Raw genomic sequence first — 13,079 nt, forward strand, 5'->3', positions numbered from 1 at the left:
CATTGCTGGAGGAAGTTAGTCACTGGGAGCAGGCTTTGAGAGTTTAAAGACACTGTCCATTTCAAGTTCCATCTCTCCACTTCCTATTTATGGTATAAGATGGGAGCCCTCGGGCTCTACGCTTGCCTGCAGCCACAATTCCCTGTAGTGATCATGATGGACTCTTATCTCTCTGGGAGGTACACATCAAATAAACCCTTCCTTCCAAAAGTTGCCTTCATTATGGTGTTTTATCACAGCAACAGATAAAGTAATGATACACTCAAAATGAGCCAAGCAGTGAGGGTTTTGTTTTGGTTTGGTTTGGTTTTGGTATGGCTATTATATGAGGAAGCACTTGCATGGATGCCAATGCTGTGTGTCCTCCTCAATCACCCTTCATCTTATTTTTGAGACAAAGTCTCTTGCTGAACCTGAAATTCTCTGTTGTTAACTGTTGTTTTTCCAGGTAGGTTGACTAGAGTGAGGCCCCAGGATTCACCTGTCTCTGAACACAAGTGCTAAGGTTATAGGTTTACATCACTACCCTTGGCTTTTATGTGGATGTTTGGGTGAAGGTTTCACTCTAGCCCCTGGCATCCACATGTCCAAAGAGTCTGGAATGTTTGTATGGAAGCTCTACCCCAAGCCCCCTCCCCTGGACTTGCCTCAGTCCAGACCCCATCCCTGAGAAAGCCCACCAACGATCCCTCCCCAGAGATGCTCAAGGCCAACCACAGGGTATTTAAATTGCCTTTCCCACAGAACAAACAAGTGGTTTTCTGGTCTTCCTTTACCGTCTCCTCTCTAGGGGGCTGGAAAGTCATCCAGGAGCGTTTCTATCCATTAAATGTGGGTTTTTCTAATTCAGTTTGATTCGGTCTGATTTGGATTATTGCATAGGAGGAGAGGCTTATCGGGGTGCAGAAACTTTGTAGTGGGTAGTAGGGATCAGAATTCACGTCCTTACTTTGCCTACTAAACCATCTTCCACAGCCTCAAGTTCTGCATATTAGTTCTCAGAACTATCTGAAGTAAAAATTACTCAGTAGTCTTTTCCATTTAGAGAAATGTTGGACAATAATTTTAAACTCCTCCACTTGGTAAGTGGCACTCAGAAGCCAAGTGCAGGTGTATCTATCTGCAAAGCTGACACTTGCCAACATCTTATGACTTTACTTTCTGTCAAAAACTTTCTGTCAAAGCTTTTTCCCAATTAAACCACCTTTTTTTTTAAGCCAAACTGAACTGATTTTTTAACTTTCCAAGACAAATATCGACTTGAAAGCAGAGGACAAAAAAAGTTCATAATCTAAATATTCAATAAACTAGATGGCCTAAATGACAGGTTAACCAGCCTCCACAACCTTGAGCTATCAAAATGTGAACACAGCAGCAGAGCACTTGCCTACATATATATCTATGAGGGCATGCAAACCGACATCACCTAATAAACAGGTAAACACCAAGCACTTAAAACATATTTCTCATAAAGAAGATAAACAATTCCACTGCATAACTCTTTTCAGTATCACCCAGCTGCTAAGTGATAAAACCATCTGAACACTCTTCAATGAGGGAATTCTGAGGGAATCCAGATGGACCTTGAATTACAATGGTTTGACAATTTTCCAGCCATAGCAGAATACAAAAACAGTATTCATTCAATAGAAACTATATTTACATTTAGATTTCCTCCATCCTGCTCCCCACCACCTTCCCCTAGCAATATGCAGTAAAATACTTTTGAAATGCCGGGCAGAGGAGGTAGGCACAGCTCCCCACCTCCAGTTGGTCAGGAGTGTCAGTTCGTTCTACCTGTACTGTGCTACATACAAAAGGAAATAAGTGAGGTGCATTAACAAAATTTTAACTTAACAGTATTTTCACCTCCTGACAGGCTCACTGGGATATAATTTCATGCTGAAACGTGTCAACATTCCTATTGTTTTGAAGGTTAAGATTTATAATTCCACACCAAGTGGTTGAAACATTCATCCGTCATTCTGCTAAAAGCAACATCCCAAAGCTTAACATATTAAAGTGCTCAGCAAATAACCATGTATTGTTACCAAAATCTTCACTGCTGTAAAGTCAATAAAAAGCATATAAAAATATCCAAAGGGGGGGATGGCAGAAAATGTAAGAACCTTGTAAGAAACTACCATATTTAAGATGAGGTGATGGCATAGACCTTCCTAAAAGTACAAGATAGAGGAATGGACGATGAAAAATGAACGTGTGAATGAATCTTCAGTGTTAATAAAAACTACTTTGTGCTTTTACTAACACAAAACAAAATGTACTTACAGTTATGAGAGCACTGGGGAATTATCACTGCAATGTTGAAATACTCGAAGCAAATCCCACAGCGTAGCAAATCATCTATTGTCTGAAATATTAAAACACATGTATATCAACAACAGAATCAATGCCTGGCACACACCTTTCCCTCTATTTCCCTAAAACAATTATTTGTAAGTTATACATATTCAAAATCTAACAACAGATAAACATGAAAGTCTAATGACAGAGAAAAACCTCCCCACAAGTATTCAAATTTGCTAGGTGTGGTGGTGGCAGGCCTTTAATCCCAGCACTCAGGAGGCAGAGGTAGGTGAATTTTTGAGGCCTGCTGGGTCTACAAAACAAGTTCCAGGAAAGCCAGGGCTATTACACAGAAAAACCCTGTTTTGAAAAACCAAAAACAATTAAAAACAAAAACTTAAAAATTCAAATTTCAGATTACCCCAGTCACTTTGTACAGTTGATACTGTGGATTCTCATGCCATACTGTTAGGCCTTCACAAAGGGCTCTGCATTCCCGCTCTTCTCCCATACTCTAGCTCTTCAGACCCCATCCTCTGGCATATGGTAACCACTTGGTGGAAGACATCAACAATCCATCACCACATAGCTTAAGGATCAAGTTGGAAACTAGTAAAGTCAAACAATAAAAAGCCTCTAGCAGGGTATGGCCACATGCACCTGTAGTCCTAGCATTTCGGAGACTGGGGTAGGACTCCGAGACTGAAATACCCATCCTCCTCATGGTAGTCCAACACTTACTGCATGATTCACCACAGTGCAGCCACACGAGGAAGCCTTCAAAACAGCTAGCTACAGTCAGTGTCAAATTGGACAACAAGCCAAACAGAATAGGATTTACTCTTGCAACTTAAACTTTAGTTTGTTTAAGTAAAGTAATGATAGGAAGATAGTAAGGTAGGCTGCTTTATTCTCAAGAAATAAATGTTTGGGAAGCTGAGGAGGTAGCTGAAGGGTGGAGTTCTTGTCTAACATGAAAGTGGCCTTGGCTGCCACCCTGAGCTACACACACACACACACACACACACGGGCATGCATGCACGCACGCAATATGAATAAAAATGTAGATTACAGCTAAAGATAGTGGCACACGTTCCCTCCCCAGCGCTTGTGAGTTCAAGACCAGCCTGATCTACATAGTTTCAAGACAGCCAGAGCAACACTGTGAGACCCTGCTCATAAAAACAAAAGCAAAAATAGAATGTAGTACACATATGAAAATTCTGTAAAGATACAATGAAGTAATAAATTATAGTTACTAAGATCAAGGAACTGAGGAGCATGGCAGGAAGGAAATCTGTTTCATTTGAAGTATTTCTTAAGCCACATGAATCTGTTACTTAAAAACTGTAGAGACTGAAGAGATGGCTCAGCAGTTAAGAGCAGCAGTTGCTCCTGCAGAGGACCTGGGTTGGATTCCTGGTACCCATACCACGGCTCACGACCATTTATGACTCTAGTTCCAGGGATTCAATGCTCTCTTCTGACCTCTACAAGCACCAGGCATGCATGCAGAACACATACATATATGAGGCGAAACACTCAATGTACAAAATGAAATAAATAATTGTTTAGAATAAATAAATAGTTTAAATATAAGAAAATACCATTATGGTGGCACACACTTTTAAACCTAGCACTTCAGAGGCAGAAGCAGGAGGATCCAAAAGTTAGACACCACCTTGAGCTAGCCAGCAAGCTCCAAGTGTGTCTGGACTACACACGGAGCCTGTCTCAAAATCAAACACAAACAAGTTGTCATTAACAATCCATATGATAAAATATCATATAGCTATTAAAAACTTGTGCTGGGCAGTGGTGACACACATCTATAATTCCAGCATTTGGAGACAGAGTTTGGGATCAGCCTGGTCTATAGAAGGAGTTCCAGGACAGCCAGGAATACACAAGGGAAAACCTTGTCTCAAACACAAAACAAGCCAAAAAAGAAAAAAAAGAAAAAGAAAACCCAAAAACCTATCTTAGGGAAATACAGTGCTTTTATAAAAAGTAAGGAGAAAGTCTATATCCGGGGCAGGGGCAGGAGGGTTACCGAGTGATTCTTAGTCAAAATAAATAAAAAATAAAAAATATCCACCCAAGTAAATATTACTTAAGTAAAATAATTCAGTGTGCAATAATTCCTTAAACTCAAAGGCTAAGTACTGGGCCTACGTCCTAATCTCCGTTTTAAAAAGATGTGAGCCACTGATGAGGGAGGGGGACTTGATTGGGGGAGGGGGAGGGATATGGGAGGCGGTAGAGGTGAGGAGGCAGAAATCTTTAATAAATAAATAATAAAAAGAAAAAAAATATGTGAGCCAGGGATGGCCACTGACCATGACTATAAACCCAGCGAGCTGGGCGATGGTGGTGGACACCTTTAATTCCGCACTTGGGAGGCAAGGTGGATCTCTGTGAGTTTGAGGCCAGCCGAGTTCCAGGGCAGTCAAGACTGTTACGCAGAGAAACATTGTTACGAGGGTAAGGGTGAAAAAAATAGCGCTCCGGATGTTGAATCAGGTGGATAGAGGCTAGGCTAGTCCTACCGAACTCCAGGCCAGCCAACGACTAGAGTAAAAGCTTGTCTCATAAACTAATAAATAAAAGTTGAATAAAAGAGAGATGTGTCGTTGAAACAGGCAGGGCACATCAGGGAGAAACCGGCTGCAGTGTGCTAAGAACGAGGAGCACTTGTGAACCTCAGCGAGAAAAGGAAAGCATGGCAAGCAGATCCCCTGTTTTGCTATATGATTATAAAACGTCATCAGATGCAATGTCCACCCAAATCACGCGTGGTGTCACTGTTCACACACGAAGTCTTCCGAGGATGAGCTGTCACCATTGTTGACACCGCGTTCCGGTGACTTTATCCTGATGACGAGGTGCTTGTGACTGAAACCCAAAACACCCGGTTCGTTAGGGCGGCCATCCCGGGCTCACTGCATAGGCCCGCTGCGCGTTCCCGAACAGTCCCGGGCGTTGGACCCGGCGTCGCGAGGCCGGCCAGGGTAGGGCCGAGGCGGAAGCGCGCGGCCAGGGCCGCCCCGCTCGCAACAGCGCCGTCCGCGCCCCGGCCTTCCTGGGACACTCACCTTCATCATCGACAGCCCCGGAGGCCACCTTGGCTCGGCCAGGGTCTCCATGGTCGCACCTGATAAGGCCACCAGCTACCGGCTTGCCGCCCAGTCCTTTTACTCGAAATTCCCCGCGCTACACCTACGTCAGCAACGCGCGACGCGCTCGAGGCGAACGCACAGCATGCTGGGCGTTGTAGTTAGCACGCATCTGGCGAAGCTGAGCTAGATTGTTGCAGTCCTTAGACCAGGGGGAGAAGAGGATGATTGAGGATTAAGGGCAGCTTGAATCTGCCTTAGAAAAGAAATAAACAAAAGATTCCCGAAAGTGACTGAGTATTAGGAAAAAGACAGTCAGGAATCAAATGAAGTCTAAACCTTGACAGATATTTCAAGGTCTACCCTCTTCTCTTCCCCTTCAGGTCGTACTCTCTGGTTACTATAGAGATCTGTCCTGTTCCTTGAAAACATCTAAAGTCACACTTCTGTCTCAACCCCGCTTTCTGTGAGCGATAGTGGCATCCCTCTGAGCCACACAGAGCCTACATGATCTAAATAGCAACTCTTGCTTTAAGTGGGGGGAAGACATCAAACGCAGTCTTAGCTCCAGTAAGCACGTGCCACTTACCTACTCCCCACCCCCACATACCTCTAAAATTTTAAAGTTACTTCTATTCTTCAGAGATAACTATTGTTAATATTGGCACTTAGTTCCCAGATGTTTCCCATGCAAACTGACAGAGTTTCTCCTTGACCAAACTTCTGTCAGGCTCTCGAAACATCTTCTAGCCAATCTTCCTCATAAGGTCCAGTTTGGGCAAAGAGTATTACTAAATTAGTTTAAAAGGAGCCCACGTTCTTCATATCAAATCACTCCGACTTCTTGATAGGTTCCTCATCCTCATCCATCTTGTGTTGCGTTTCAGATGGACAGGGATCCAGGCAGTTGGGAGCCATCGAATGCTAAGCGTTACAGCTCAGATGGGAAAGATGAAAAGTATGCTGGCAATAGAAAGCCAGGAAATCGTGTTATAGCCAGGATGAAAGAATATCCTGGCAGTTGGGAACCAAGAAACAACACAGGTCACAGTACGTGTAGCAGCTTGCAGCCCTGCTCCTGGGAAAGGTTTCCACAATGTAATGTCTCTGCTCCGGCAGGAGAGGGCTTCCCCTGGCGAAGTTCTAACAGTTACAGTTCTATTCTGGTATGCCCAAGTGTAACAACTCCACTGTGCTAGAGGAAGGTTTCCCCAGTGAAAGTGTTATAGCCCTGCCTGGTTCCGGCATTCTGACAAAAAGTTGTTACTTCTCTCCTCTGATCCATTCCAGTGAAAGAAGTTCTCACCCAAACCTCATTAAAGAGATTTATTGGGAGGGAAGAATCCAGGAGAGTGGCTGCCTCTGCAGGGGTGGAAAAAATGGTAGCATCAAACTGAACAGGTGCAGGGCTAATATAGGGCTTCTGAGGGGCAGAGTTTTTCCAGGGAGATTTTCAGGGTGGGAATTGGCCAGATTTCAGTCCCTTAAGCTCAGATTGGCTAGATCTCTGCTCAGGGATTGATCTGCTTCCCTGGACAGGGATTGGTTGGTTTTCTGCTTAATTGGTCAGGGGCAGATTTGACTCTGGTTTCAGGGCCAAAGTGTGTTTCTTTCATTGGCACTTTTTAACTTTTGGCTCTAATTTCAAGGACCAGGGCATATTTCTTTCATTGGCTCTGATGTTAGGGCCAAAGTGTGGTTTTGTTGTTGTTGTTGTTTGTTTGTTTGTTTGTTTGTTTTGTTGGAGTTTTTTTGGCACTGATTTCAGAGTCAGAGTACGTTTCTTTGGTTCTGGATTCAGGGCTAAAGTTTTTACTAGCCATGGTGTTTCTTTCACTGGCTCTGGCTTCAGGGCCAGGGTGGGTTTCTTTGACTAGCCCTTTTACCCTATACATCTCCCAGGTGATGTCTTCCCGCCCTGACCAGTCTCCAGCAAGAATCATTTTGGCTGGTTTAACCAGAATCCCATCATCTAGATGTAATGCTGACTACTCAACTCGGCATTCATCCTCTGTCTTCTTCTGTGGGCCTCCCTTCACTAGGTCTCAGGGGCTACAAGCTAGTCCAGGTGCCACCTAACACAGAACCCTGCAGCTTGCCATGTCACTGACACACGTGTACCCCAGGCATCCACACATGCAGCATGTTTGTTTTGAAAGCTTACAATGGACCAGGCATGTGAACTCTCCTGGGAAACAGGCAGAGATGTGGCTGTCATAGACTCTTTACAAATGTAAAGACTGAGACCCAACAGGTTAGGACTTCAATTCTTTTGAGTTGTATTCATAAAGGGAGCTCTGTACTCTGAACCAATTAATTTTTTGTAGCCTACACTCACATATGAATTGGACAATAATGACATGAACAACATTTAGACATTAAACTTTAATATCCATCGCAGTAATAGCTAACACATATTAGATCAACTGCTTTTAAAGCACATGCAAGTGTTTTTACATCTAAGACCTATTTGGCTTATTTGTTTATCATTCAGATGAAAGAGAATAGGTCATTGGTTCAGGGTATTTTGCCGATAAGTAGAAACAGGGTTTGAACTCACGCTGTCTGGCTTTTGAGAACATACTACCTACCACAGAATATTCTCATAAGAATCCAGCCAAGGCAATTCTTCTCACAGATATAGGAACAGAGTGTCAGAACAGCAAAATGATTCATCAGGATCACATAATGGCAATGCTCAGGGTTGAACCAGATTTTTAACTTCAACCCAAAGAGATCACCAGAGACACTTTATTGAGCAGACAAGAGCACACAGAGCAGAGCCAAGTCTGAGAATCCCAGGACACTGGCTGAGCAAACCAAAAACCAGGCTAAATGGAGGATTAGGGGCCTGGTGGATTTGTACCAACCAATCGGAGAAGAGTGTGCAAATGAACTAGGTTAACTTGGATGTTGCTGGATAGTTGTACATGCATCAGGAGCAGGTATCTGTGCAAAGATAGGGCAACACAATAAGGCCAGTGTACAGCAGTTATTCCTTTAGAGTCCTCTTTGGATAGTGGGTAAGTAAGTTGACAAATGGCTGAGGGGGAGTTAAGAATAGGGAAGAAAGGAAGAAGATATGGAAGGAGGGAGGGAAGGAGAAAGGAAGGAAAGAAGGGAGGGAGAGACTAGGCAGGGGTACGGAGGCACTCCCCTCTCTGGGCAGAGCCTCAAGGCTACACCCCATGCAATTCATCTCTGAAACCACTTGGTGAGACTGCATGAATGAACAAATTACCAGAGAGCTCACATTCCCAGGCTGTCTTTTCCTCCTGAGCTCAATGTCTCTCTCCTGTTCTCTTTGGCAGCAACCAGGGAGTTAAACACTACTCCAGGTCACCTATGGACCTGTGGAGGAAAGTTCCAGGGGATAAGCAGATCCCAGGAGGCCACCATGGGCTCAGAACAATACATTGACACCTTCCCTTAAGCCTCAAGAACCATTCTCCTGTAACAAGCTGCCATCTGTCTCTGTGACATGTGTCCTTATTTTTTTTTTAGATCAATAAAGAGTGTGTGCTTCTTTATTCAGGAACAAACAAAATGTTCTGTATTTTAAAAGGATACTAAAGTCAGTAGGCTCTCCCACAACACTTAGAACCGAGCAAAGAGCCACGAGAGGGTAGTTCCATAAAAGACAGTTGACCAGTAAACTTGAATTTCAAATACAGAGAATTTTGAAGTGTAGTATGCCACAAATATTGCACATAACATACTTATAGTTTTAAAAATTATTCCCTGTTTATCTGAAGTTAATTTTTAACCTGGTCACCCTGTGATTTTATTTGCCAAATCCAACTACTCTAATCAGAGGGATGTGCTCCCAGACATGTGGGGCCTGTCTTGACTCACCCTTGATGTTTCATGGTCCTGAGCACCTGCCAAAAGTATCTTTGCATCGTTCTTCCTCTCTACCCTTCATCCCCTCTTCTTTGAGGCACTGCTTCACTCTCTTAAAGCGCTTGGGGTTTTGTCCCTCCTTCCTTCCCATCTTCCTTCTCTCTCCCTTCCTTTCTTCCATTCTTGTTTTTATTGTTCTTTGTCTGTTTGTCTGCAGTACTAGGTATCAAACCCAGAGTCTTGAGTGACCTAGGCAAGCAATCTCCCCCAATGCTATATCCTCAGTTTCCGCCCCCATACACCTTTAAGGTTTAGTTATTTGTGTTTGAGTGTTCTGCCAACCTGTCTGCCTGTGCACCACATGCATGCCTGGTGTTTGCAGAGGTCAAAAAAGAGAGCTGAATCCCCGGATCTAGAATTATAGATGACTGTGAACTACAATATAGATGTCAGAATTCGAACCTAGGTCCTCTAGAAGAGCAAGAAATGTGCTCAACCACCGAGTCATCTTTTCAAGCCTTAACCTTTTGGTTTTTAAGACAAGGTTTGGCTATGAAACCCAGGGTATCTGCTTTTACTACCGAAACTGTAGGGCACTATAAGACCCAGCCCTTTCATTCAATTTAGTAGATGTTCCCAGACCCCTGACACCTTTGCCAGGGCCTGAACTACAGAAGTAAACAAATAAGAAGTGGTCCCTGATCGTTAGGAGCTGACATGCTGAGGTGTTGGAGGGGTGTGGGTCAGGGATGGAGACAATATAGACAAGGAAGTACAAAAGAAAGTGAATGAATACGAATTCCCTTACATGGAAAATGGGTGTTAATATATTAAAAGTTGATGGTTTAATGGAAGACACCATGAATTGGGCAACCTAGGAAGTCCCCTACAGGAGGTAACGTGTGCATGGTGACCCATTTTGGAAAAGATACCGGCAGTCATGTTAGAACCTAGGGTGAGGAGTTGGCAAAGCGTCTGGATTTCAGTGTGTGTTAACTTGAGCAAGTAGTTGTGCCTCTCTATGCCTCAATCTTCTCACCTGTAAAATGAGCTGATCATTTGTTTGGAAGGAACTTTTAAGATACTTGCTAATGCCTTGCAATGATATTTGGAATTCAAATACAAATTAAACATAGAAAAAACACACATGATTTTAAAATCTGAGTGATATAACAAATTTACTATATTACTCCCTGCATTATTCTAAAATTTTGAAAATTTCCATCAAAATTGGGAAGTTTACTGTCTGCCATCTTACAAGTGGCCACATGGAGGCAACAGAGTACCATACAAAAGTGCCATACAAACGCCATGCTCAAACTGAGGGTAAAACAGATGGTCAGTCACCCCGTTAATCCATAACTTATTTATATCTTTTCATTTAATTGACTTTAATGAGTTCTGAGCATGTTTATGTCCTTTTCCAAACCTAAAGAAGAAAAAAAAATCAGGGCATGGTGATAACCACCTTTAATCCCAGCCCTCAGGAAAAAGAGGCAGAGGCAGTTCAAGGCCAGCCACAGCTCCGTAGTGAGACCCTGTCAAGAGAGAGTGAAAGAAAGTGAGGGAAGAAAGGAGGGAAAAAAGTATCCCCCTGCCTCACCCCTGCCTTTCTGAGGTCACATGTGTAGTTTCTAAAAGACACTAAGTGGGCTATTCCTAGGAGGCTCTGCCTGGTACCGGTGTCTGTTTGGAATAGAGATGTGGCCAGGAATTTTGGAAAGAAACAAATTATTCTGAGAAGCAGAGACAGCTAGTCACTTGTCCTGAGTGGACCTCCTGGTCAGGTTTACTGCTTAACAAGCATGGTCTGAGGAAAGTGACCCTACCTCTCCGAACCTGAGGCTAAAAAGAATTGACTTTATAGCTTTTCTGTTAAATGAGCACGAGACGGTCCATGAGACTCATTTAGAACAGTGCCTGGGGAATCTGGAGAGATGGCTCAGTGATCTTGCGGAGGACTTGGGTTCAACCCACAGCCCCCACGTGCTGCCTTAGAACTGTTAGTAACTCTAGTCCCAGGGGATTGGATGCCCTCCTCTGGCCTCTGAGGGTACAAGGCATTAATAAAATGCACTATGAATATGATTAATAAAAGCTCAGAGAGAGAAATTGGGTTCAGCCTGAAAACCAGAAAAGCAAAGCAGCCAGCCACTGGCTCTTACCTCTAAGTCAGTCTCAAATGGGGATCCTGCCTCAAGGAATCTCAGAATGAGACTGAGCCTGAGAGCTGTCTCCTCCTGTTTTATAATCCTCTCTAGTGCTGGGATTAAAGGCGTACACCACTACCGCCTGGTTTCTATGGCAAACTAGTGTGGCCACTGGAATTAAAGTTGTGTGTCATTGCTGCCTGGTCTGTAAGGCTGTGCAGTGGGGCTGTTTCACTTTTCTCACCTTCAGGCAAGCTTTATTTATTAGAATACAAATAAAATACCACTACACATTCACATTCCTAGTTATCCTTGATATGGTTAAGAAAAAAAAAAAGCTTGAACCTCTAGCTCAAGAATGGGCATGAAATCTGACCATCAACAGTCGGATCATCATTTAGGTAATGATTTGTCCACAGAAGCGTGTGGCTCAGGAAAGGCCAATCAGAGACAGTCCTGGGATTTATACCCAGGCGTTGGAGAAGAGATAAACGCTTTCCTGCTAAGGTGGCTAAGTGCTAAGGTGTGAGGCTGTGGTTCCTTAGGACCATCTTTATCACCACTAGGGAAGGAGCAGGATGGACAAATGGACCATGTGAGGGAGGAAGAACTGAGAGGAAGAGATCCGGAACTTGGCGTCTTGGATCTCACCTTCTCATCCTCCACTCAGTTCTATCCCTGAGCACCGGGGATGGGGGTGGGGGCACTAAGTGTAGCTTTTCACGTTAGCCAGGCCGTGCTGGGTGTCTGTCCCTTTGAACTGAGTCCTACTTACTGCATTTCCCCACAGCTTTAAGGCAGCGAGGACCAAGCTATTGTCAAGGGATGACAGACCTGTGCATGTCAGTCCAGATAGAATTTACAATGAAGGAAGGAAATCTTGCTTCAAACATGACAGGAGTCTGAAGTGGCCTGGGAAGAGGGTCTGCAGCTTTGCCTCATGTAGGTGAAGGGTTCTAGCAGGCCAGAGCACGGCAATCCTGGTGCCAATAGGTTTTGCCTTTCACCCTTCTCCCTCTTGCTAAAACCCATTAGATTACATCCCTAAAACTGGTCACCAAGGTCTATCCCTTATTTGGCCCCTTCCTCTTCCTGAGGCTGACCACCAGGGTACAGCTATCAAAGTATTGAAGTCCAGCAATCAGAAGCCTCCTTTCAGCTCACCGAATTAAAACGCCCAATCAAAACAAACCAACTCCGGAAGTCCTGTTGTGGGATACCTGATTGCTCTGTGAAACTTTTGAGACCAGGTTAATAAAATTAACTTTGGATCAGGAGGCGGAGCCAGTGACTAGTTGGCAAGAATGGGCCATAGAGAGTATGGAGGACCCAGGAAGATAGATGGAGAGAGGCAAGGAAGGAATAGGGAGTTGGAGATTTCTGGCGCCGTTGGGGTATGGGACCAGTGGAGAGATGCTCTCCTCCTGGATCTCCAGCCAAAAAGGAAACTCAGCTGGTTGTTTTTCTGCTCTAGCAGGTTTTCACCCTAATGTCTGTCTCCCGAGTGATTATTGGTAAATAGAACAACTTAGATAAAAACAACACAGTCCTTTGTCCCTCCACCTTCTCCTTTGGTGCTTTTCCTTTCTCTCTCATCCTCTGTCTCCCGTCTTTGTCTCTTGTTTGCTGTCCTTTGTCCTTGTGGGGCAAACAAATCTCTTTG

Source organism: Microtus ochrogaster, unplaced genomic scaffold, assembly GCF_000317375.1.
Source record: "Microtus ochrogaster isolate Prairie Vole_2 unplaced genomic scaffold, MicOch1.0 UNK1, whole genome shotgun sequence".
NCBI lineage: Eukaryota > Metazoa > Chordata > Mammalia > Rodentia > Cricetidae > Microtus > Microtus ochrogaster.